At 42.2% G+C, this 24,912-nt stretch overlaps 1 protein-coding gene across 8 annotated transcripts in view; it reads left to right on the top strand.

The window, feature by feature from the left end:
• PTPRF (protein tyrosine phosphatase receptor type F) overlaps positions 1-24,912 on the top strand; it is a 622,833-nt gene that overhangs the window by 179,782 nt on the left and 418,139 nt on the right. For 7 of the 8 annotated variants that reach the window (XM_084635810.1, XM_084635808.1, XM_084635807.1 and 4 more), the window contains exon 2: positions 3,265-3,345. The exons of the other annotated variant lie outside the window; for it this stretch is intronic. The gene's annotated coding sequence lies outside the window, so the exon portion shown is untranslated. The remainder of the gene's footprint in view (positions 1-3,264; positions 3,346-24,912) is intronic. 8 annotated transcript variants of the gene reach the window in all.

The following is a 24,912-nucleotide window of genomic DNA, read 5'->3' as shown; positions in this document are numbered from 1 at the left end:
GATCTCAAGACTTCTGGAATATGCTGTTCAACCAGTTTCACTTTTGTTTCTACTGCCTGTCCCTCCCTTCTCACATTTATCTCCAGACTTCTTCTCCTTCTGAAGTGATTGGGCAACAAAATGGCAAATGAAATTTAATGTGGATAAATGTAAAGTAATGCACATTGGAAAAAATAACCCCAACTATACATACAATATGATGGGGGCTAATTTAGCTACAGCTAATCAGGAGAAAGATCTTGGAGTCATTGTGAATAGTTCTCTGAAGACATCCACGCAGTGTGCAGCAGCAATCAAAAAAGCAAACAGGATGTTAGGAATCATTAAAAAAGGGACAGAGAATAAGATGGAGAATATCTTATTGCCGTTATATAAATCCATGGTACGCCCACGTCTTGAATACTGCATACAGATGTGGTCCCCTCATCTCAAAAAAGATATACTGGCATTAGAAAAGGTTCAGAAAAGGGGTAACTAAAATGATTAGGGGTTTGGAACAGGGGCCATATGATGAGAGATTAAAGAGGCTAGGATTTTTCAGCTTGGAAAAGAGGAGACTAATGGGGGGATATGATAGAGGTCTGTAAAATCATGAGTGGTGTGGAGAAAATGAATAAGGAAAAGTTATTTACTTGTTCCCATAATATGAAAACTAGGGGCCACCAAATGAAATTAATGGGCAGCAGGTTTAAAACAAATAAAAGGAAGTTCTTCTTCACTCAGCGCACAGTCAACCTGTGGAACTCCTTGCCTGAGGGGGTTTTGAAGGCTAGGACTATAACAGGGTTTAAAAGAGACCTGGATAAATTCATGGAGGTTAAGTCCATTAATGGCCATTAGCCGGGATGGGTAGGGAAAGGTGGCCCTAGCCTCAGTTTGTCAGAGGGTGGAGATGGATGGCAGGAGAGAGATCACTTGATCATTACTGTTAGGTTCACTCCCTCTGGGGCACCTGGCATTGGCCACAGTTGGTAGACAGGATTTTGGGCTGGATGGACCTTTGGTCTGACCCAGTATGGCCGTTCTTATGTTCTTCTTATGTTCCTTGTCCAGATCCATTCCACCCCCAACAATCTTCTATTCATTGAATTTTTTGAAACTTTGCACTTTTAGAGAGAGGTAAGGGATTGATTCTATGTACACAAATTTGCGGAGGGACAATAGGGTTGAGGTCTGTTATTTCTCACCTCTATATATTTATTTATAAATAACTAAATAAACAAATAAACAAACATACATTTTTGCTGTTAGCAAGCATGTTATCTCTGGAGACACAAATCCACAGTTTGAGAACTGCAAAACTAATAATCTCTGATGTCCTCTTCTGCACTGAGTCCCATTGGGTAGAAGGGCCAAGGATATAATGTGTGTGGTCCCCTCATCTTTGTGGAGAACTTTGTACTGCCATTCTCCATGGTATAAAATTTGTGTCAATATAACCTCTCCCCAAGCACTGTAGATTCTAATGCCCTGAGCCTCCATCATAGAGGATGCAGCGTACTGCATGGAAAAATTCATCACTGCTGGTTGAACTTTTTTAATATTTAAGCCTAACTAGTAAATGTGCAGTGTTTATACTGGTCTCTGTGTGAAGCTGAAAATATTTGCTCTCTGTAAATCTCGATACGCCATACAAAACTGAATCAGTCGAACATTTGCAGCTGACGAATTACATAATATTAGGTTTGTGACTCAAACTAACAAAACCAAAGACATTCAGAGCTAATGGGAGCGTACAGTTTTGACTGATCTTACTGTGGTTGGGTTTTTCAGTGGCCTGAAATTGTCTTCTGCAAGATCTGGGCATGACTGAGAGTGAGTTCCAACTTTAACCTTGAATTTCCTTGCCTCTCTGTTTGTCTCTGTCTTAATATTTCCAAAACAGAAGGGTGTTTTGGTAGCACATTTCCTTTTTTTATGGTATTATGGAGAGAAAAGCCATTGTGTAGGAGAGTTTCTGATTTGAACTGTATAAATTTAAGTGTCTGAAAAAGAAATTTTAATGCGTAAATAAGTACAGGTATACAATAGGAGATTGCAATTATATATGTTGGGGTTATAGCAAATTACATAGGGTGTCCAGAGAATAAATTAAAAAGAGAGATAAAAAGCAACATCATAGTTTGCATTAGAAATTGATACTAGAAACATGGGAAATTAATATGAATTGCTGGCTTACATAAACTTCAGGCATTTTCTATAGATTTAATAAAGGGTTGCCATGTCTCAAGATAAACAGCTTAAGTATCGTTCTCCATAGATAATACATCCCAGCATTTAACAAGCCACTTACTGACTGAAATATTGTTGGAAAGCTTCCATTGTGATGTGACTGCCACACTTGCATCAAGGACTAGCTGATGAAGGAGGGGGTGAAAAGGGCTAGTATGCAATCCGTCATCACACTGGTACTAGAGGGGTTTTTTTTAAGGCATATTTCACCCACTAGATTATAACAGGTCTAAATCCTGTGAATGATATAAAATATATTTAGGGTGATATTGGAACCTCTAAACATCCGGGTTTAGCATAGGAACATGAACACAATCTGAATGTCGTAACAGTGCATTCAGACTGTGTGCACGTCTGCGCAAGTGCATCTGTGTATATCTATGTGTACTATAATATTACACAATGTGTAAATTTTTTTAAGCCTGCAGTCTGTGCTTAACAGAAAATAAGAAATGATTAATATCCAGGTTTAAGGAGACTACTGTTCAGTCTTCAAAATGGTCCCAAAACTCTTCAGGAAATATGTTAGGTTTTTGCAGTCTTTTTTAATAACAGATTTACACCTTTGTTTAATCTTAAATAATTTCCCTTTTTTAATAGATGTACTCATTTGCCTTGTTTTAACTAACAGTTAACAGCTAATTCAAGCTCAGACTGGCCCAAACATAGCAGAACTGATGTTCTTTTTGTAGGGTGTAGATCTGGGGAATCCATCTATTGGATCCGCAACCACTGAGTAGCATGGAGCCCAGTTCCACTGGGGCACTCTGCCCCACCACTGTGCGTTTTGAGCTTGGGGCAGTGCTGAACGGAGCATGGGGCTCGTGGTTCATAGGTAATTGTCCCCCCCTCTCTCAGTTTTCATGGTGGCTGAATGGGAATCTGTCACTCCCACCCCCACTCCAGATACACAGACTTGGCCCTGGTGGGGGATTTATGCCACAATGTGAGGTTTTAACCCTTTCATTCTGCAAATTCCTTTGCTACTATGCTTATGCAGGAGATTTATTTTTATATATTTTATTTTTCTAGGTACTTTTATGGCCACTGTCACTCTAGTATTTGAGCGGCTCCCAGGCATTTATGGATTTGTCCTCTGAACATCTCTGTGAGGTAGGGAAGCATTATTATTTCCATTTTACAGACTGGGAACTGAGGTACAGTGAGATTAAGGTGAGACAAGAAGTTTGAGGCACAGCCAGAAATTGAAATTTGTTTTCCACTATCTTTTGCCTTGCCCACATACCTGCTTTTGTGTTTTTTCCTCTTCTAAGCTTTACTAGAGGTAATCTTGGCCATTGGGGCTGGAGAAAGACCCTATGAAAAATATGGCTAGGGTTTTAATGTCCTTTTAAAGTTTTGTTAGAAATGAGCTTAAATACCTTTTAAAAATATCAGAACTGTTGATGATGTTAAATAATTAATATGTTGACTTTCTACAGATAACTTGCAAAAATGTTTTTCTCTTAATTCCTCTTTTATCTACCTGCCTAGACTTGAGGTTAGTGTTCAGCTTTACTCTGTGTCAGCTGATGCCATATCTATTACCTAAAGCAATGCAGAGCATGCTGCTTCCTGGCGTATTTTGGGCGTTGTCATCAATGCAGAGCCCTGAATTCATGTCTGGGCAGGTGTAGAATTTGTCACTCACATTTATGTATGTTACTGTTTCACTTACATCGTTTTTCAAAGGTCACTCCAGTCCTCCTAGAATGTTCAGTTTTGCATTCCTAAATTCTCCCACAAGTGACATTTCAGTGTCTGATTAGTGATGGTGTTGCTTTTCAAACGAGTATTATCAGGAACCCTGCAATATTTGTGTACATTGAGCTCAGATTGACATTGTAAAATCAAGCATCACGAATAGCAGCTTGGAACATGTCTTTTTTTAAAGTAGAGAAGTTTTGGGTAGGTTCCCCTCAAGGTTTTCCTTCACTGTAACAAATTGGTATTTAAAGTATGACATTTACTGTATTAGAAATGTTCTTAGAGTTACAAATTGTGGAGGCACCAGCAGAATCCTGCAGTTTAATATTTTATTGTCTATTAAAATAAGCAACGGGATTACATATGATAACATGGAAAAGGGAATATTTCATGCCATCTTTCTAATTTAGCACTCTGTAAAATATACACATTTCACACGATTTATGCTTTTTATCAACGTAAATCATAGGACTGGAAGGGATTTCGAGAGGTCACCTAGTCCAGTCCCCTGCGCTCATGGCAGGACTAAGTATTATCTAGACCATCCCTGACAGATATCTACTTTCTTTTAGAATAGCCAATCACATTGATTCCACAACCTCCCTGGGCAATTTATTCCAGTGCTTAACCACCATGACAGGAAGTTTTTCCTAATGTCCAACCTCAACCTCCTTTGTGGTAAATTTAAGGCAATTGTTTCTTGTCCTATCCCCAGAGGTTAAGAACAATTCTTTTCCCTCCTCCTTGTAACAACCTTTTATGTACTTGAAAACTGTTATCATGTCCCCTCTCAGTCTTCTCTTTTCCAGACTAAACAAACCCAGTTTTTTCAGTCTTCCCTCATAGGTCATGCGTTCTAGACCGTTAATCATTTTTGTTGCTCTTCTCTGGACTTTGTCCACAATTTGTCCACATCTTTCCAGAAATGTGGTGCCCAGAACTGGACACAATATTCCAGTTAAGGCCTAATCAGCACAAAGTAGAGTGGAAGAATTACTTCTCGTGTCTTACTTACAACATTCCTGCTAATAATCCCAGAATGATGTTCGCTTTTTTTGCATCAGTGTTACACGGTTAACTCATTTTTAGCTTGTGGTCCACTGTGGCCTCCAGATCCCTTTCCACAGTACTCCTTCCTAGGCTGTCATTTCCCATTTTGTGTATGTGCAACTGATTATTCCTTCCTAAATGGAGTACTTTGCACTTGTCCTTATTGAATTTCATCCTATTTACTTCAGACCATTTCTCCAGTTTGTCCAGATCATTTTGAATTATAATCCTATCCTTCAAAGCACTTGCAACCCCTCCCAGCTTGGTATCGTCCACAAACTTTATAAGTGTACTTTCTATGCCATTATCTGAATAATTGATGAAGATATTGAACAGAACCGGACCCAGAACTGATTCCTGCAGGACCCCACTCGTTATGCCCTTCCAGCATGCCTGGAAACCACTGATAACTACTCTTTGGGAATGGTTTTCCAACCAGTTTTGCGCTCACCTTATTGTAGCTCCATCTAGGTTGCATTTCCCTAGTTTGCCTATGAGAAGGTCATGTGAGACTGTATCAAGAGCTTTACTAAAGTCAAGATATACCAGTCTACCGCTTTCCCGCTATCCACAAGGTTTGTTACCCTGTCAAAAAAAGCTATCAGGTTGGTTTGACTTGATTTGTTCTTGACAAATCCATGCTGACTGTTACTTATCACCTTATTATCTTCTAGATGTTTGCAAATTGATTGCTTAATTACTTGCTCCATTAACTTTGATCCGGGTACAGACATTAAGCTGACTGGTCTGTAATTCCCCAGGTTGTTCTTATTTCCCTTTTTATAGATATGGGCACTATATTTGCCCTTTTCCAGTCTTCTGGAATCTCTCCCGTCTTCCTTGACTTTTCAGAGATAATTGCTAATGGCTCAGATATCTCCTCAGTCAGCTCCTTGAGTATTCTAGGATGCATTTCATCAGGCCCTGGTGATTTGAAGACATCTAATTTGTCTAAGTAATTTTTAACTTGTTCTTTCCCTATTTTAGCCATTTATCCTACCTCATTTTCACTGGCATTCACTGTTAGACGTCCAATCACCACCAACCTTCTTGTTGGAAACTGAAATGAAGAAGTTAAGCATCTCTGCCATTTCCAAATTTTCTGATATTTCCCCCCTCCCCCAATATATTATATTGCTTCCTGTCAGTAAGAATAAAAATTATAATGACCCATGGAACTGTCTGAGACTATACTAAATAAGATTAAAGTGTTGGCCATTGACCTTAACAGTCAATTAGGCTTTACATTACTTAGCTGGTATTGTGGGGAGGAGGGTGCAGAAAGGAACCTGAAGCTCATTAAATAGGATGCTGTTGTTTGAAACAATTAGGAAGTTTGTAAATCAGGAAATTGGTCATAATACCGAAGCAAAGACTTAGAGGAGGAAGATCTTGTTGTGTTAAGTATTCTTGAAAGGGTCTCCCCAATGCTGCTGGTGAGGGTGAGGGGAAATGAAGTCTGACGACAAAGCTGGAAGAGAACAAAAACTTTCAGGATCTAAGTATTTTAGGGTATACTCTGCCAAGAACAGATAATGTTCAAATGGCAACTGATATCCGAGAGAGTACTGGGAAGGTGGTATGTGCAAGTCAGGTCAGAAATATTGTTAGCTGAAGATGGTATGAATGGGAAAGTGGGTGCCAAAGTCCTTGTGCTTCAAAAAGAAAATATGACGGAGTGGAAGTTGTTGGCAAGTATGATTGGAATCCTTGTTTTGTTTACAGATGACAAGTTTTGGGTCCAGCACATGCTGGATTATTCAACAGAGTGGGTGAGGAACACTTGCACATGTTTGCACACTATTGCTACGCATTGTTAGAGTTTGGGTCTGCCTCGCAAGCAGGTTGGGAAATGCAAAACTGAGGGGCAGTTAATGCTGAAAAAGTACAGCTAAATCTTACCCACCATGGATTATCCTCAGTAGGTGTTTAATTGGCCCTCTGTTGATTTTTCAGCATAATAGCCCCAAGTACATCAGCAAAGTGGTTAAAACCTGTCTGACAAGAGGAAACATCAGTGACTGTGCCGGGGATTATACTGTGTGACAAAGGAGGCGAGCCCAGAAATCATGAGAATTATGGGAAATTTCTGTAACACATGAGAGAACATTCCATAATTGTCTGTTTACGTGTGTTCCCGTAGACATAAGCATTCTCTGACTACCTAAGGGAGAGTGTATAGAAGATTGTCAGCACCCTTAAAGGAGGGTTACCTAAGTGGGAACATACTGAATCAGTGCACTGTGTTAATGACTGACTGTCTTTGCTCTGTCTAAATTTGCATTGGTTATTCAGACTTGATGTTATTGTTATTCAGAGAAGCATCAGTTTAGATCAATCTTCAAGTGTTTCCCAATTTAGCATAGCTTTCAAAGTAGCTTTTGTGTGCTATATATACAATTTGGAAACACACAGTTCTGAAAGTTTTCAGCTGGCCTTGAGGAGTTAAGTCATTCCATGGTTCCTAATATGAGCCTAGCTTTTCTGCAAATCTAAGAAAAATAATGATTTAAGACAGGCAAGTCTTGCCCATGCAATAGATAGCTGAAAATGAGGTTTGAGTGACATACAGTAAAATCTTTAAGTAACTTTTTTGTTTTACCAGTTAAATTGGGCAGGTTCTTACAGATTGAGGTCACAGTTTAACTTGGGGGCGTTTCTTTAAAATAATTTCCTTAGTAAAATCAATGAAAAAAAACCCAACACAAACAAGCCCTAACCCCCACTCCTTCACCCTCTTCCTGCTATTCAGATGAATGGGAGTAAAAAAGAAAAGGAGAGAGTTTTCAGAGTTGCCTTTTCAGTCACATCAGGCTGGGTCTAAGTCAGAAAGGAATGATTTTACAAGAGAGACCCTGAAGATAAATTGTAACCTTGATTAGCAGAATTCAGATTGTTTTGTAGACCTTGGTAACTGTGTTACTTCCTGAAGCATGCTCTACAAAGTGTTTTAATCACAAATTATTGTGTTAGTTCTCTTTCAGGAATTTAACATAGTATGCAAAATTTGCTTTTGAATATTGTAATCATGAAGTTAACAAACTCCCTGAAGTGAAAAGCTGCTCCGTACAAACTATTTTAAAAGTGCAGTTTACAAGAATTTTCTTTAGAAATATGCATCCTTTGGCAGAGATTTAAGGGTGTGGAGATGCTTTTTGTTTTTCTTTTTTTAACACTGAAACTGCCACCATTGCAGTTTGGAAGGTTCCAAGTTAATATGGAACACACACTTTAAATTGAGCTTTCTCTCTGCAACCAGTATTCTAATCCCAAATTACAAAATGATAATTGATGTCATCTAATTCTTTGAGTACTTCTGTTTTTAACTTCTGTGCACTTTGTAAGATGTGTTTTGATAATGTTTTTTTCACCTGAAGGCTTCTACTATAAATGTTAGTTTCGTATTTATATACCTAGATAGCACTGTTACAAAATATAATCAGTTCCGAATGACTCAATTATATATATACCACTAACATGTTTTATTGGCCAGAGCATCTTAAACTTAATTTAAAACAGTAAAGTTCTGGATACTTTTATCTGCTATATAATGAACAGTTGTTTGCAGTGTTGTTGTAACTGTGTTGGTCCCAGGATATTAGAGAGACAATGTTGGTCCAATAAAAGATGTTTTCTCACCTACCTTGTGTCTCTAATATAATGAACAGTACCTTGACCTTGTGGGCCTATCCCAGCATTCCTGCATATCACTATGTAGGGTCCTTTGGACTTAAGACATGTTACAGTTCATTTTACCTAACAAATAAGTCGAGTTTCGAGTCCTTGAGTATATTGATGCCTCAAGGGGTTAGCTGTTGGTGTTACCATTAGTTGTGTGTGTGTTTTAAAGATGCAGATTTAAACTAGTGTATACTGATGGTGAAGTTCATCTTTGGCTGAAGCTGAATGCTTACTTATCCTACGTTGGGGGCTTCTTTGCCAAACTGAATATCTTAAAAAACAGTATTTACCGGTAGCTGAAGATGGTGCAAAATGTAATCACATTTGCAAAATTGAACATAAGCACTAGCCCTCTGGTTCTTTTAACTTTTCTTTTGTTTCTTCGGTACATTTCATAGAATCATAGGACTGGAAGGGAGCTCGAGAGGTCACCTAGTCCAGTCCCCTGCATCCATGGCAGTACTAAGTCTTATCTAGACCATCCCTGACAGGTGTTTGTCTAACTTGCTCTTAAAAAATCTCCAGTGGTGGAGATTCCACAACCTCCCTAGGCAATTTGTTGGTGGCTTTTGTTTTGTCATATTATCTACTAAATTAATTTTGGTACCTGAAGGTTATATAATAAAGGTGATAGTAGAATCATCATAATTGACAATTTAGCTTTGTCATAACACATAGTCAGCAATTGCTAGCACTCTGAAGCAATGGGTTTGAATAGCTGCCACACTATGTGCATGCTTTTAAACCCGAGACAACCGCTGAACTCATTAAAAATACAAGATACACATGTCTATGCATATAAGGAGTTTTGGTGCCAAGCTCTCCTTTGAGGATACGTTTAATGCTAATTAAATTGGTTATGTTCTATCCAGTACCAGGGTAATCTTGAAGTTTGGTTAACTAGTGCCAGACTGACTCAGATGTTAGTATTGGAATAATATAGGATGGGGTTTCAAATGAGAAAGGACTGTGTAATTAAAAAGTATATGGGTATTTTTTTGTGGTAGGGAGGAATGGACCATAAGTTGCCATTCCAGGTTCTTTAATCACATTTGGTGACAACAGCTGGGAATCTTTATGCAGATAGTAGCATCTAGCTGTAGAGTTTCTGGATAAAAGGTTCCACACAGAGTGGATGTGTATCACATTACATTCTTAGGCAAAACTGTGGAGACCTAAAGCTGCCTGAAATAATTGGGTTTGCCATATAGTAGTTGAACAATTACATGGTTACCAGACTCTCCTGACCCAATTCAAACAGCCCCTGAATTTTTACAATAGTAAACTGGAACAGTAAGAGTAGAAAATTACTGGTATTTCATTGTATCTGGCTTTGTTCTGTGTTCTTCTTTTATGTATCTACCACCAGCACCGGAAATGGCTGCCTCCCTCCCAGCATTTTAACAAAAGAAACATACACACTCTGGGATATTTAAATATTAATTCATCCACCACTTTGGCCTTGCCCCTCTCCCCCACTTTTACAAAGGTTTTCGGGCCATTGTTCTCCCCCTGCCCCCCCACCTGGCTGAGAAGGAGTGAGCCATGACCTGGCCTGGTTGGCTGGCACCCAGGTCCTGCTTTGCATTGAGCCACATGCTGGTAGCTGGGTCCTTACCTGTCAGCTACCAAAACTGCAGTGGAGGATCCAATTGGTGCCGGGGACCTGCCACTTGAGGACTTTGGGTTGGTCAGCAGGGAGAGAAAGGTAAGGAGAATGTGTGTGGGGTGGGGTGGGGGGAATGGGCCTTGGTAGGGTGGGATTGGGGGCGGTAGGGCAAGGGTTCTAGGAGAGTCAGGCTGTTTGAGGGTAGGGGGTCTTTGGCAGTCCTTCTGACGCCTGTGGTATCTATCCATTATAGCACAAAGATCATAGTTAAAGGGCTGTTCAAATTATGAACAGTTTTTCATTAGAGACAGTCAGCGGGGAAAGGTCTTATTGACGGTAATATGTGACACATGAATAGTTAAAGATGTATATGGGTTGTAGAAAAATCTTTTGGTATAGTGATGTAGGAAACCAAGCTTGTTTTTAATGTTTTCTAAAAACTAACTACACTGAAAGCAGACTTCAGTACTTTGTTAGCAACTATCCTAGAGGTAAATATCCTCAGACAGATTCATATTTTGGAGTAGACTGTTACAATATTGTCTTGTAATACTGGAACGATCACAGAAGTGTAGGACTGGAAGGTGATCTAGTCTAGTCCCCTGCATTCAATAACTGCACCATTCCTGACAGGTGTTTGTCTAACCCAGTGGTTCTCAATCTATTTAGCATTGTGAGCCACATATGCAATTCTCTGTGTTATGTGGGCCACATCCACACAATATATATACCACCTGTGTGGCCCTGAGGATGTCACATGGGCCGCAGCTGTGTGCTGGTTGAGCTGCAAGAGGACTGTGAGCTGAAAACCACTGGTCTAACCTGTTCTTAAAAACCTCCTGTGACAGAGATTCTGCATCCTCCATAGGCAATTTGTTCCAGTGCTTATCTATCCTGACAGTTAGGAAGTTTTTCCTAATGTACAACCTAAACCTTCCTTGCTGCAATTTAAGCCCACTGTTTCTTGTGCTATCCTCAGAGTTTAACAAGAACAATTTTTCACCCTCCTCCTTGTAACAATCTTGTGTCCCCTCTCAGTCGTCTCTTCTCCAGACTAAACAAACCCATGTTTTTCAGTCTTCCCTCATGGGTCATGTTTTCTAGATCTTTAATTATTTTTGTTGCTCTCCTCTGGACTTTCTCCAGTTTGTCCATGCTGTCCCCAGATGGACTTCTGTGAGAGAAACCCCGCTGCAAACTGCAGAGATCTCCCTGACTCTAGTGGCTGTGATTCAAGCCGTGGAGAGAAAAGTTGATGCTCATGCCATCTGGTTGCTGAATCTGGAAGGGCGAACAGAGACGGCTGAGAAGTATATTCTGATATTCTGACATTCTGGCTGAGATATTCATGGTGAATAGTGTTGTGAATTTAGGATGAAATTCACCCCTGTACAGAGGGCTTGCACTAGGCCTTGATACCATACTGTTGGCTCACATTTATCTTGTGATCAACTATAAGACCCAGATCCCTTTCCACAGTACTCCTTCCTAGGCAGTCATTTCCCATTTTGTATGTGCAATTGATTGTACTGTCCTCAGAGGAGTACTTTGCATTTGTCCTTATTGAATTTAATCCTGTTTACTTCAGATCATTTCTCCAGTAAGTCCAGACCATTTTGAATTTTAATCCTATCCTCCAAAGCACTTCCGACCTCTCCCAGCTTGGTATCGTCCGCAAACTTTATAAGTGTACTCTCCATGCCATTATCTAAATAATTCATGAAGATATTGTAGGGAAGATAATGTAATTGTTATATTGAGTTTTTACAGGGGGCAACATAAAATGTATCTTTGTTTTACTAATATTAAGGTTGCATTGCTACAGAAAGGGAGAGCTCAATTAAAGATAAAAACCAATTTTTTTAAATTATTACTGATTTTTGAGAGCTCAGCACTTTCTCAAAATCATCCCCTTTATAGTATTTCAAATCGGGCACAGGAAATGAGGCACTCAAATCACCAAACACTTTTGAAAATCTTTGCCAGAATCTCCAGTCAGGCTGCACCTTCAATTTATAGGAACGTAACCTAGTAGGAATTGCCCTACTGGAACAGGCCAGTGGTCCATCTAATTCAGTATCCTATCTCCAGCAGTGTTTAGTACCAGATAATTATTCAGTGGAAGGTGCAAGAAACCCTGCAGTAAGTAATTACTGAATAACCTGCCCACAGGGGAAGCTTCTTTCTCACTCTCATCTATTAGTGGTTGGTTTATGCTTTGAAGGTTTATATCCTGTTCAAAACTCATGTTTTAAAATATTTAATCCTTACTATTACAGTAGATCAGTGGTTCATAGAAGATTAGGGTTGGAAGAGACCTCAGGAGGTCATCTAGTTCAACCCCCTGCTCAAAGCAGGACCAACCCCAACTACATCATCCCAGCCATGGCTTTCTCAAACTGGGCCTTAAAAACCTCTAAGGATGAAGATTCCACCACCACCTCTTTAAGTGAGCCATTCCAGTGCTTCACCACCCTCCTAGTGAAATAATTTTTCCTAATATCCAGCCTAGACCCCCCCCACTGAAACTTGAGACCATTGCTTCTCGTTTTGTCACTTCTCAGAGAAAAGTTCTCCAACTTTTTTTGAAGGGAGTTCCCCTTTGAAAATATTTCAGGTTGTGACAACCAGTGTTCCCTCTAATTTTTCCCACCCATATTGGTGCATATAACAAAATTCATGTGGTGGGGGTGGGGTCAAGGGGTTCGGTGTGTGGGACAGGGCTCAGGGCTGGGGCATAGGGTTAGGGTGCAGGGGTGAGGTGGTTCTGGCTGGGGATGTGGGCTCTGAGGTGGGGCCAGGGATGAGGGGTTTGGGGTGCAGGAGAGTGCTTTTGGGCTGTGGTGGGGAGAGAGGACTGGGGGGCAGAGGAGCCTCCCCCTGCCCTGGCAGCTCTGGGGCTGGGGGAGGAGCGCCGCAGTGGATCTGGGCCGCACTGGCCACAGCAGGTTGGGGGCCAGGCTAGATTGGGGCCAGGGGAGGTTGCCACTCCCCCAGCAGGTCCCCGGACGGGTTCCCTGAGCACCTGCACGGTGCTAAGAAGGCTGCTGCATGGCTGTGCAGCTTACAGGGAATTTAGATGACAACCTTCCCCCCGCCCCTCCTCAAAAAGTGACAAACCCCCATCAAGATGCCTTTCCCACTCTGAACTCTAGGGTACAGATGTGGGGACCTGCATGAAAGACCCCCTAAGCTTATTCATACCAGTTTAGGTTAAAAACTTCCTCAAGGTACAAACTTTGCCTTGTCATAGAATCATAGAATATCAGGGTTGGAAGGGACCCCAGAAGGTCATCTAGTCCAACCCCCTGCTTGAAGCAGGACCAATTCCCAGTTAAATCATCCCAGCCAGGGCTTTGTCAAGCCTGACCTTAAAAACTTCTAAGGAAGGAGATTCTACCACCTCCCTAGGTAACGCATTCCAGTGTTTCACCACCCTCTTAGTGAAAAAGTTTTTCCTAATATCCAATCTAAACCTCCCCACTGCAACTTGAGACCATTACTCCTCGTTCTGTCATCTGCTACCATTGAGAACAGTCTAGAGCCATCCTCTTTGGAACCCCCTTTCAGGTAGTTGAAAGCAGCTGTCAAATCCCCCCTCATTCTTCTCTTCTGCAGGCTAAACAATCCCAGCTCCCTCAGCCTCTCCTCATAACTCATGTGTTCCAGTCCCCTAATCATTTTTGTTGCCCTTCACTGGACTCTCTCCAATTTATCCACATCCTTCTTGAAGTGTGGGGCCCAAAACTGGACACAGTACTCCAGATGAGGCCTCACCAATGTCGAATAGAGGGGAACGATCACGTCCCTCGATCTGCTCGCTATGCCCCTACTTATACATCCCAAAATGCCATTGGCCTTCTTGGCAACAAGGGCACACTGCTGACTCATATCCAGCTTCTCGTCCACTGTCACCCCTAGGTCCTTTTCCGCAGAACTGCTGCCTAGCCATTCGGTCCCTAGTCTGTAGCTGTGCATTGGGTTCTTCCGTCCTAAGTGCAGGACCCTGCACTTATCCTTATTGAACCTCATCAGATTTCTTTTGGCCCAATCCTCCAATTTGTCTAGGTCCTTCTGTATCCTATCCCTCCCCTCCAGCGTAGCTACCACGCCTCCCAGTTTAGTATCATCCGCAAATTTGCTGAGAGTGCAATCCACACCATCCTCCAGATCATTTATGAAGATATTGAACAAAACCGGCCCCAGGACTGACCCTTGGGGCACTCCACTTGATACCGGCTGCCAACTAGACATGGAGCCATTGATCACTACCCGTTGAGCCCGACAATCTAGCCAGCTTTCTACCCACCTTATAGTGCATTCATCCAGCCCATACTTCCTTAACTTGCTGACAAGAATACTGTGGGAGACCGTGTCAAAAGCTTTGCTAAAGTCAAGAAACAATACATCCACTGCTTTCCCTTCATCCACAGAACCAGTAATCTCATCATAAAAGGCGATTAGATTAGTCAGGCATGACCTTCCCTTGGTGAATCCATGCTGGCTGTTCCTGATCACTTTCCTCTCATGCAAGTGCTTCAGGATTGATTCTTTGAGGACCTGCTCCATGATTTTTCCAGGGACTGAGGTGAGGCTGACTGGCCTGTAGTTCCCAGGATCCTCCTCCTTCCCTTTTTTAAAGATGGGCACTACATTAGCCTTTTTCCAGTCATCCGGGACTTCCCCCGTTCGCCACGAGTTTTCAAAGATAATGGCCAATGGCTCTGCAATCACAGCCGCCAATTCCTTCAGCACTCTCGGATGCAACTCGTCCGGCCCCATGGACTTGTGCACGTCCTGCTTTTCTAAATAGTCCCTAACCACCTCTATCTCCACAGAGGGCTGGCCATCTCTTCCCCATTTTGTGATGCCCAGCACAGCAGTCTGGGAGCTGACCTTGTTAGTGAAGACAGAGGCAAAAAAAGCATTGAGTGCATTAGCTTTTTCCACATCCTCTGTCACTAGGTTGCCTCCCTCATTCAGTAAGGGGCCCACACTTTTCTTGGCTTTCTTCATACCTGAAGAAACCCTTCTTGTTACTCTTAACATCTCTTGCTAGCTGCAGCTCCAGGTGCGATTTGGCCCTTCTGATATCATTCCTACATGCCCGAGCAATATTTTTATACTCTTCCCTGGTCATATGTCCAACCTTCCACTTCTTGTAAGCTTCTTTTTTATGTTTAAGATCCGCTAGGATTTCACCATTAAGCCAAGCTGGTCGCCTGCCATATTTACTATTCTTTAGACACATCGGGATGGTTTGTCCCTGTAACCTCAACAGGGATTCCTTGAAATACAGCCAGCTCTCCTGGACTCCTTTCCCCTTCAAGTTAGTCCCCCAGGGGATCCTGGCCATCCGTTCCCTGAGGGAGTCGAAGTCTGCTTTCCTGAAGTCCAGGGTCCGTATCCTGCTGCTTACCTTTCTTCCCTGCGTCAGGATCCTGAACTCAACCAACTCATGGTCACTGCCTCCCAGATTCCCATCCACTTTTGCTTCCCCCACTAATTCTACCCGGTTGGTGAGCAGCAGGTCAAGAAAAGCGCCCCCCCTAGTTGGCTCCTCTAGCACTTGCGCCAGGAAATTGTCCCCTACGCTTTCCAAAAACTTCCTGGATTGTCTATGCACCGCTGTATTGCTCTCCCAGCAGATATCAGGAAAATTAAAGTCATCCATGAGAATCAGGGCATGCGATCTAGTAGGTTCCGTGAGCTGCCGGAAGAAAGCCTCATCTACCTCATCCCCCTGGTCCGGTGGTCTATAGCAGACTTCCACCACTACATCACTCTTGTTGCACACACTTCTAAACTTAATCCTTGTCCTTGAACCCTATGCTGCCACCACCAAGCGTGTTAAACAAAGAACAGGGAAAGAGCCCACTTGGAGACGTCTTCCCCCCCAAAATATCCCTCCAAGCCCTACACCCCCTTTCCTGGGGAAGGCTTGATAAAAATCCTCACCAATTTGCATAGGTGAACACAGACCCAAACCCTTGGATCTTAAGAACTATGTAAAAGCAATCAGGATCTTAAAAGAAGAATTTTAATTAAAGAAAAAGTAAAAGAATCACCTCTGTAAAGTCAGGATGGTAAATACCTTACAGGGTAATCAGATTCAAAACATAGAGAATCCCTCTAGGCAAAACCTTAAGTTACAAAAAGACAGAAAAACAGGAATATCCATTCCATTCAGCACAGCTTATTTACCAGCCATTTAAACAAAAGGAAATCTAACACATTTCTAGCTAGATTACTTACTAACTTAACAGAAGTTCTGAAGATCATTTCTGATCTGTTCCCAGCAAAAGCATCACATAGATAGACAGACCCTTTGTCTCCCCCCCCTCCAGCTTTGAAAGAATCTTGTCTCATTGGTCATTTTGGTCGGGTGCCAGTGAGGTTATCTTAGCTTCTTAACCCTTTACAGGTGAAAGGGTTTTGCTTCTGGCCAGGAGGGATTTTATAGTTCTGTATACAGAAAGGTGGTTACCCTTTCCTTTCTATTTATGACACCCCCCCATACCATACAACCCTTACTTCTGGCTGGTGCTGGCGGCGGCGCTGCCTTCAGAGGTGGGTGCTTGGCCAGCAGCCATTGTTCTCCAGCCTCTGAAGGCAGGGCAGAAGTAAGGGTGACAATACCATGATTCCCCATAACGGGGTTGGGACCCCTTTTGAGTCAGAACCCCTAGTTTGAGAAACACTGCAGTAGATGCTGTTTAAATTTCTTTGTCTTTTAAAACATCCCAGATAGTCTAGGGTAGTGATATTCTGGCTGAGGCTCATGACCCACAAGTGACTCTTTAATGTAACACTGTGTGATTTAATTATTAAGCAATCTAAGTTATGAACCCATTTTACTATGTTATTAACCAATTGTAGTTGATAAAATAATAATATTTGGCTAGTCATTTCACTGTGAGGAAAAAATAAATAAATAAAACTAAATATTTCCCTGTCATACTGTTTAAATATGAATATATAGTACACCGGACCCTTGCTAGAATGCGGGATTTGGGATCCGTTCCAAGTACTGTGTTATAGCGGGGACCGCGTTCAAATGAAATTATATTTTTATGACCGAAATTTCAGTACAGGTGTATGTAGTTGTGTATTTGCAGTTTATAGTGCGCTAACAATAGCATCAAAACTCAGAACTATAGTAAAAAACAAGTCTATAAGATACAATAATCACCATGGGCATCAGTGGAAATTGTGTTTTAAAATGGAAGTGATTTTAATGAATTCGGTTAAATGCTTTGTGTGCTTTGTTTTGATTGTCCACTTTCAGGCACCATGAACTTCCATCTTTGCATATGGAATGCCATAGAGAAACTTCCGTCTTCGCGTATGGAATGCCGTAGAGAAATTTATATACCCTGTATATATAAATACGTATATAGAAATTTTTGTAGTGCTAATTACCTTCATATCCATAAAGTATAGAAATCCTTAGAAAATAAACTCCTACGTAAAGGAAAGAATAAAGGAGACAAAAAGTGTTGCTTTATTAGAGATTTAAAGTAGACATTACAATAAACTAGTCTAGTTTTTCTTAAAAAAGTCGGTGAGTTCCTTTTGCTTCTTGCTGCTGTGCTGCTTCTGCTTAGGAAACTGCAAAAGACTACGAAGCTGCATAATTTTTATAGGCTCAACGTCTTGCGTCTCAAACCATCTCAAAGCAGTCTCTAAGCCGGCTACGGTTGTAGTTGATGTTGGAATGCTGTCCGCTTCATCTTTCTCCTCTTCTTCCATGGCAAAGGCCAATTCTTCAGCTTCTGGAATGTTGTTTGGTCGTACTGCCTGAAGAATTTGGACATCCGTTAGACTTTCAGCAGTGGGATAAAATTCTTCTGCTTCATCGTCGCCTCTTATCCAGGACTCGATATTTTGTGACAGTTACCCCGAGCCCGGACAGTTGCCGGGAGAACTCCTGCATCCACTCCATGTCTGTTCTTCCAACTTCCTCCTCTGTAAATCCTTCAAAGTCGAATTCTTCATCAGACTGTGATCGGCTTTCTTCATTTTCTTCGAGGAGCAGGTGGCCAAATGACTTTCTCAGTCCCACCATCCAACGGCGGTTTATCATTTCAGCGTGCAATAAATTCCAGGAATCTCCGCCAATGTAAAATGTCTTTTATAGTCAACTTCTTCAAAAAATCGGTGACAGATAACTCGCTTTCTATCATTGGTCGTACCAAGTTCCGTCGATAGTGCTGCTTAAAAATGGCGTTAACACCTTGATCAAGCAGCTGGATTTTGGAAGTCATGTTTTTAGGTAAGCATTCAACCCGTATTTTATCATCACAGGTTCTGAGTCTTTCGGCTGGAGGTTGCGCTGGACAGTTGTCTAGCAAAAGAATGGCCTTTTCTTCTAAGCGTTTTGCCTGCAAATGCTTTCGCACAGAAGGGACAAATTCTGTGAAGAACCATTGTTCAAAAATCTCACTTGTCATCCAGGAATTTTTGGAGTTCTTGTACGAGAACGGCAGGCAATTCACATTTACGTGATGAAAGCACCGAGGCATGCGAGACTTTCCAAGGCACAATGGTTTTAATTTATGCTTATCTGTTGCATTCACACAAAACAATAAAGTAAGGCGATCTTTTGCCTGTTTATATCCTTCTTTCTTACGTTCATCTGTTCTGACAGCCAGGGTTTTATCAGGCAACATTTTATAATAAATTCCTGTTTCATCTGCATTGTAAACCTGTTCCTCCGAGTAACTCTATGTTTGTAAAATTCCCCTCAGCATCGCAGGGTACGATTGCATGGTGTTGTCATCAGCAGAGCGTTTTTCTCCCGAAACTGCAATCTGAGAGATTCCATGTCTTTTCTGAAATTGCCACAGCCAACCTGAATTCGCCATTAAGTTCCCAGTCGAATTTTTCCGCTTTCATGGCTATAAGCGGACCAGAGATCAGAATGCCTTTCTGCTGTTCTTGCACAAACCATGTGTACGACACAGAATCAAGATCGGCATCATTCGCTAAACGGGCTCATTTTCTTTGAAGGCCATGCTCTTCATCCAGGTTATGCATGTAAGTTCTGAGCTTGTCAGCATTCTTTAGCCTTCCACGAAAGGTGGACTCGTTAATGGCAATATCACGGCTAATCTTTGTCTGGGTTTCGCCATTTCTAAGTCGTTCGATAGTGTCCAATTTCTCCTGCACCGAGTAAGCCTTCCTTTTGCCCAACATTTTTGACATCTTTCTAAAGATAAATACATTTTTATTACATTACATTTATATGGCGTTCTAGGCCTACAGCAATCGTCTTAGGGACTTGACTAAATTATTTCAGCGACACAACTACGCAAATGTATGGTGATGATGATGGTAGAACAAAAAACTCGTACATACCTTGGAGAGTTCTGTCTGGGTGAAAATCTTATAGAAATATGATGTCGATGCTTTATAGCTGGCTAACTCGGTAAAGTACACAATCGTGGACTTGTTATTTTGTGGCAGAACTGTTACCCCGAGCCCGGACAGTTGCTGGGATAGCTCTTGCCATCCACTCTGTGTCTGTTCTTCCAACTTCCTCCTCTGTAAATCCCTCGAAGTCGAATTCCTCGTTGGACTGTGATACAGTATGTGTCTTTCCTCCAGTGATCTTGCATGAATGATAAGGTAATGAACACTAAAGTCACTTAAAACTCAAAAAAATTGTACTGTACTTAAATTTGGGATCCATGGCCGCGACCGCGTTATATCCGAATTTGCGTTATATAGACGCGCATTCTAGCGAGGGTCCAGTGTACTATAGTAAATGAAAATCACTTAACATGTTTTGTTCCAAGAGTCCATTTTTGTCTAGCACATTGTTCAGTACAGTTCTTTAAACCACCCCGACTCTTCCCTCCTCTCCCCATAAAAATACATAAACCATTAAATTAATACAATGGACCCCAGAGATACTAAACTTAATTTATAGATTCCAAGACTAGAAGGAACCACTTTGACCATGTAGTCTGGCCTCCTGTATAACACAGGACAGAGAAAGTCCCCCAAATAATTCCTAGAAGATCATATCTTTTAGAAAAACTTCCAATTTTGAGTTAAAAATGGTCTGTGATGAAGAATCCACTATGACCCTTGGTAAATTGTTCCAATGGTTAATTACTCTCACCATTATAAATTAAAGCCTTATTTCTAGCTTCAACTTCCAGCCATTAGATCGTGTTAGACCTTTCTCTGCTAGATACTATTTCTATGTAGATACTTATAGACTATAATCAAGTCACCCCTTAACCAGAGGTGAAAGTAAGCCGGTGCGCCGTACCAGGTCCAGCTTTCCCAGAGAGCAATTTAAAGCCCTGGGGTATCAGCGGCAGGGCTGTGCCGGGGATTTAAAGGGCCCCAGAGCTCCAGCCGCTGCTATCCCCCCCAGGGCCCTTTCAATCCCGGCCTGAGCCCTGCTGCCCGAGCCCTGGGGTAGTGGCGGTGGGGCTCTGGTGGGGATTTAAAGGGACCTGGAGTTCCAGCTGCCGCTACTGCCCCAGGGCCATTTAAATCCCCTCCTGAGCCCTGCTGCCGAAGCCCTGGGGTAGCAGTAGCGGCGGAGGGGATTTAAAGGGCTGGGGCGGTAGCGGCGGCAGGAGCTCCAAGCCCTTTAAATCCCCGCCTGAGCCCTGGGGTAGGGGTGGGGGGGAGCTCTGGCGGGGATTTAAAGAGCCCTGGAGCTCCAGCCACCGCTACTGCCCCAGCCCTTTAAATCCCCGCTGGAGCCCTGCTGCTGAAGCCCTGGGGTAGCAGCGGTGGGGCTCAGGTGGGGATTTAAAGGGCTCGGGGCTCCGGCAGCTGCTACCACAGCGGAGTCCCAGGCCCTTTAAAGCTCTGTCAGAGTCCAGAGCCCTGGGGTAGCAGTGGCAGCCGGGAGCCCCCAGGGCTCTTCAGTGATTTAAAGAGCCCTGGGGCTCCCAGCCGCCACTATCGCAGCTGGAGCCCTGGCCCTTTAAATCAAGATTTAAAGGGCCCAGGGATTTAAGGCCCTGCCTCTTCCGGTTGAGGCCACACCCCCTGCTCAGGACTCCTCTAACTTACTTTCACCCCTGCCCTTAACCTTCTCTTTGTTAAGCTAAGTAGATTGAGCTCTTTGAGTTCATTACTATAAGGCATGCTTTCTAATCCTTTAATCATTCTCATGGCTCTTCTCTAAGCCCTCTCCAATTTATCAACATCCTGTTTGAATAGTGGGCACTAGAACTGTACCCAGTATTCCCACAGCTGTCTCACCAGTGGTAAATCTAGAAGTAAAATAGCCTCTCTACTTCTACACAAGAATCCCGTTTGTGCATCCCAGGATCGCATTAGCTCTTTTGGCCACAGCATCATGAAGTGGGCTGTAGCCCACAAAAGCTTATGCTCCAATAAATTGGTTAGTCTCTAAGGTGCCATAAGTACTCCTGTTCTTTTAGCATCATGCTGGGAGCTCATGTTTAAGGCTATGTTTGTCACAGAGGTCATGGAATCCGTGACTTCCGAGACCTCCATGACATTCTCTGCTTCCCAGGGGCTGCAGGACTCTGGAGTTGACAGCCAGTGGGGCCCTGGCAGGGTTCCAGCGACAGGTGAGAGCAGCGACAAGCGACGGGGGGCCCCCTGCAAAGTTCCAGCGACAGGTGACAGACTACCGAGGTTCCAACAATGGGCAACAGGGACACCTCGGGCGTGTCCCATTTTCTGTTTGGGAAATATGGTCACCCTGCAGCTCCCAGCTGCCATGGGCGGAGGGGGAACCTCACAGCTCACAGCCACCACGGTGGTGGGGGAAACCACGGAGGCGCAGCAGCAAAAATCACAGAGAGATCACAGCTTCCGTTAATTTTTGTTTATTGCCCGTGACCTGTCCATGACTTCTACTAAAAATAACCATGACAAAATCTTAGCCTTAGTCATGTTCAGCTGATTATCCATCACAACCCCCAAATTGTTTTCAGAGTCACTGCTTCCCAGGACAGAGTCCCCCATCCTGTAAGTATGGTTGACATTTTTTGTTCTTAGCTGTATATATTTACCTTAGCTGAATTTAAATGCATGTGGTTTGTGCCCAGTTTACCAAGCAGTGCAGATTGCTCTGGATCATTAACCTGTCCTCTTCATTATTTTACCATTCCCCCAGTTTTTGTGTCATCTGCACACTTTATCCATGATCATTTATGCTTTCTTCCAGATCATTGATAAAAATATTAAATAGCATGGGGCCCAGAACTGATCCCTACAGGACTCAACTGGAAACACACCCTCTCAGTGACAGTCCCTCATGTACAATTACATTTTAAGTCCTCTCAGCCAGTTTTTAATCCATTTAATATATGACATGCTAATTTTATATCATTCTAGTTTTTTAAACAACATGTCATGTGATACCGAGTGAAATGCCTTACAGAAGTCTAAATATATGACGTCAACACTATTTCCTTATCAAAGTTGTAATCTCATAAAAAAGATATCAAGTTAGTTTGACTGAATCTGTTTTCCATAAACCCATATTGATTTGCATTAATTACATTACCTTCCTTCAGTTCTTTATTAATTGACTCCCACATCAGATGCTCCATTATCTTGCCTGGGATCGATCGATGTTAAATTGCCAGACCTATATTTACCTGGATCATCCCGTTTACCTTTTTTAAAAATTGGCACAATGTTAACTTTCTGCATTAAAACCAACCTCCATTTTCCTTCCATTTGTTACATTTTTTTTTTAAATGGCTGCCTTCATTTCCCCCCAAGATCGGTTTTTGAATCGGCATGGCTTTCTTCCTCTGTTGTGGGATTGTGGCTTTTGGGGCATCTTGGAAGGTGTTCTTAAATGATTCTCAGTTATCATTCACATTTTCCTGTTTAAATTCTTCCTCCTGGTTGATTTGGCTCATATTTGTTTCAGCTTTGTGAAATTGGCCCTATTAAAGCAAATACATATCACTGGTCTGGACTTTATTCTGCTCACGCATTATAAGTGTGATCAAGTCATGATCACTTACATCTAAGATACCTTTATTTTTTTAGTTCTGTGATCAGTTCCTCTTTATCTGTTAAGTCAAAGTCTAATAAGGAATCCCCTGTGTTGGCTGCAACACTTTTTGAATTAGGAAATTGTCATAGATGCATAGATACTAAGGTCAGAAGGGACAATTATGATCATCTAGTCTGACCTCCTGCACAACGCAGGCCACAGAATTTCACCCACCCACTCCTGCGAAAAACTTCTCACCTATGTCTGAGCTATTGAAGTCCTCAAATCGTGGTTTAAAGACTTCAAGGAGTAGAGAATCCTCCAGCAAGTGACCCGTGCCCCATGCTACAGAGGGAGGCGAAAAACCTCCAGGGCCTCTTCCAATCTGCCCTGGAGGAAAATTCCTTCCCGACCCCAAATATGGCGATCAGCTAAACCCTGAGCATATGGGCAAGATTCACCAGCCAGATACTACAGAAACTTCTTTCCTGGGTAACTCATATCCCACCCCATCTAATATCCCATCACAGGCCATTGGGCCCATTTACCATGAATATTTAATTACCAAAACCATGTTATCCCATCATACCATCTCCTCCATAAACTTATCGAGTTTAATCTTAAAGCCAGATAGATCTTTTGCCCCCACTGCTTCCCTCAGAAGGCTGTTTCAAAACTTTACTCCTCTGATGGTTAGAAACCTTCGTCTAATTTCTAGTCTAAATTTTCTGGTGGCCAGTTTATATCCATTTGTTCTTGTGTCCACGTTGGTACTGAGCTTAAATAATGCCTCTCCCTCTCTGGTATTTATCCCTCTGATATATTTATAGAGAGCAATCGTATCTCCCCTCAACCTTCTTTTGGTTAAGCTAAACAAGCCAAGCTCCTTGAGTCTCCTTTCATAAGACAAGTTTTCCATTCCTCGGATCATCCTAGTAGCCCTTCTCTGTACCTGTTCCAGTTTGAATTCATCCTTCTTAAACATGGGAGACCAGAACTGCACACAGTATTCCAGGTGAGGTCTCACCAGTGCCTTGTATAACGGTACTCAAACCTCCTTATCCCTACTGGAAATACCTCGCCTGATGCATCCCAAGACCACATTAGCTTTTTTCACAGCCATATCACATTGGCCGTTCATAGTCATCCTGTGATCAACCAATACTCCCAGGCCCTTCTCCTCCTCCGTTACTTCTAATTGATGCATCCCCAGTTTATAACTAAAATTCTTGTTATTAATCCCTAAATGCATGACCTTAAACTCCCACTATTAAATTTCATCCTATTACTATTACTCCAGTTTACAAGGTCATCCAGATCCTCCTGTAGGATACCCCTGTCCTTCTCTAAATTGGCAATACCTCCCAGCTTTGTATCATCTGCAAACTTTATTAGCACATCTAATTAGTAATCTATAATGTTTAAAAATTCCAAGGATATTTGAGTACTGGCAGCATGTGTCACTCAGACTGAAGTTCCCCATGATCATGCACTTTTTCCAATAAGATCTTGCAACGATATTGCCGGAAATTGCTGTATCTGTTACAACCATAATGGTACCCAGTATTCTAGATGAGGTTTTACCAGTGCCTTATTCTATGGCAGTAAATACTTCCCTATTTCTGCTGCAAATTCCTCACCTGATACATCCTAGGATCACATTTGCCTGCCCACC

The sequence above is a fragment of the Lepidochelys olivacea genome (genome assembly GCF_965140295.1).
Source record: "Lepidochelys olivacea isolate rLepOli2 genome assembly, chromosome: 8".
NCBI lineage: Eukaryota > Metazoa > Chordata > Testudines > Cheloniidae > Lepidochelys > Lepidochelys olivacea.
This window is presented reverse-complemented; position numbering and strand designations above follow the sequence as displayed.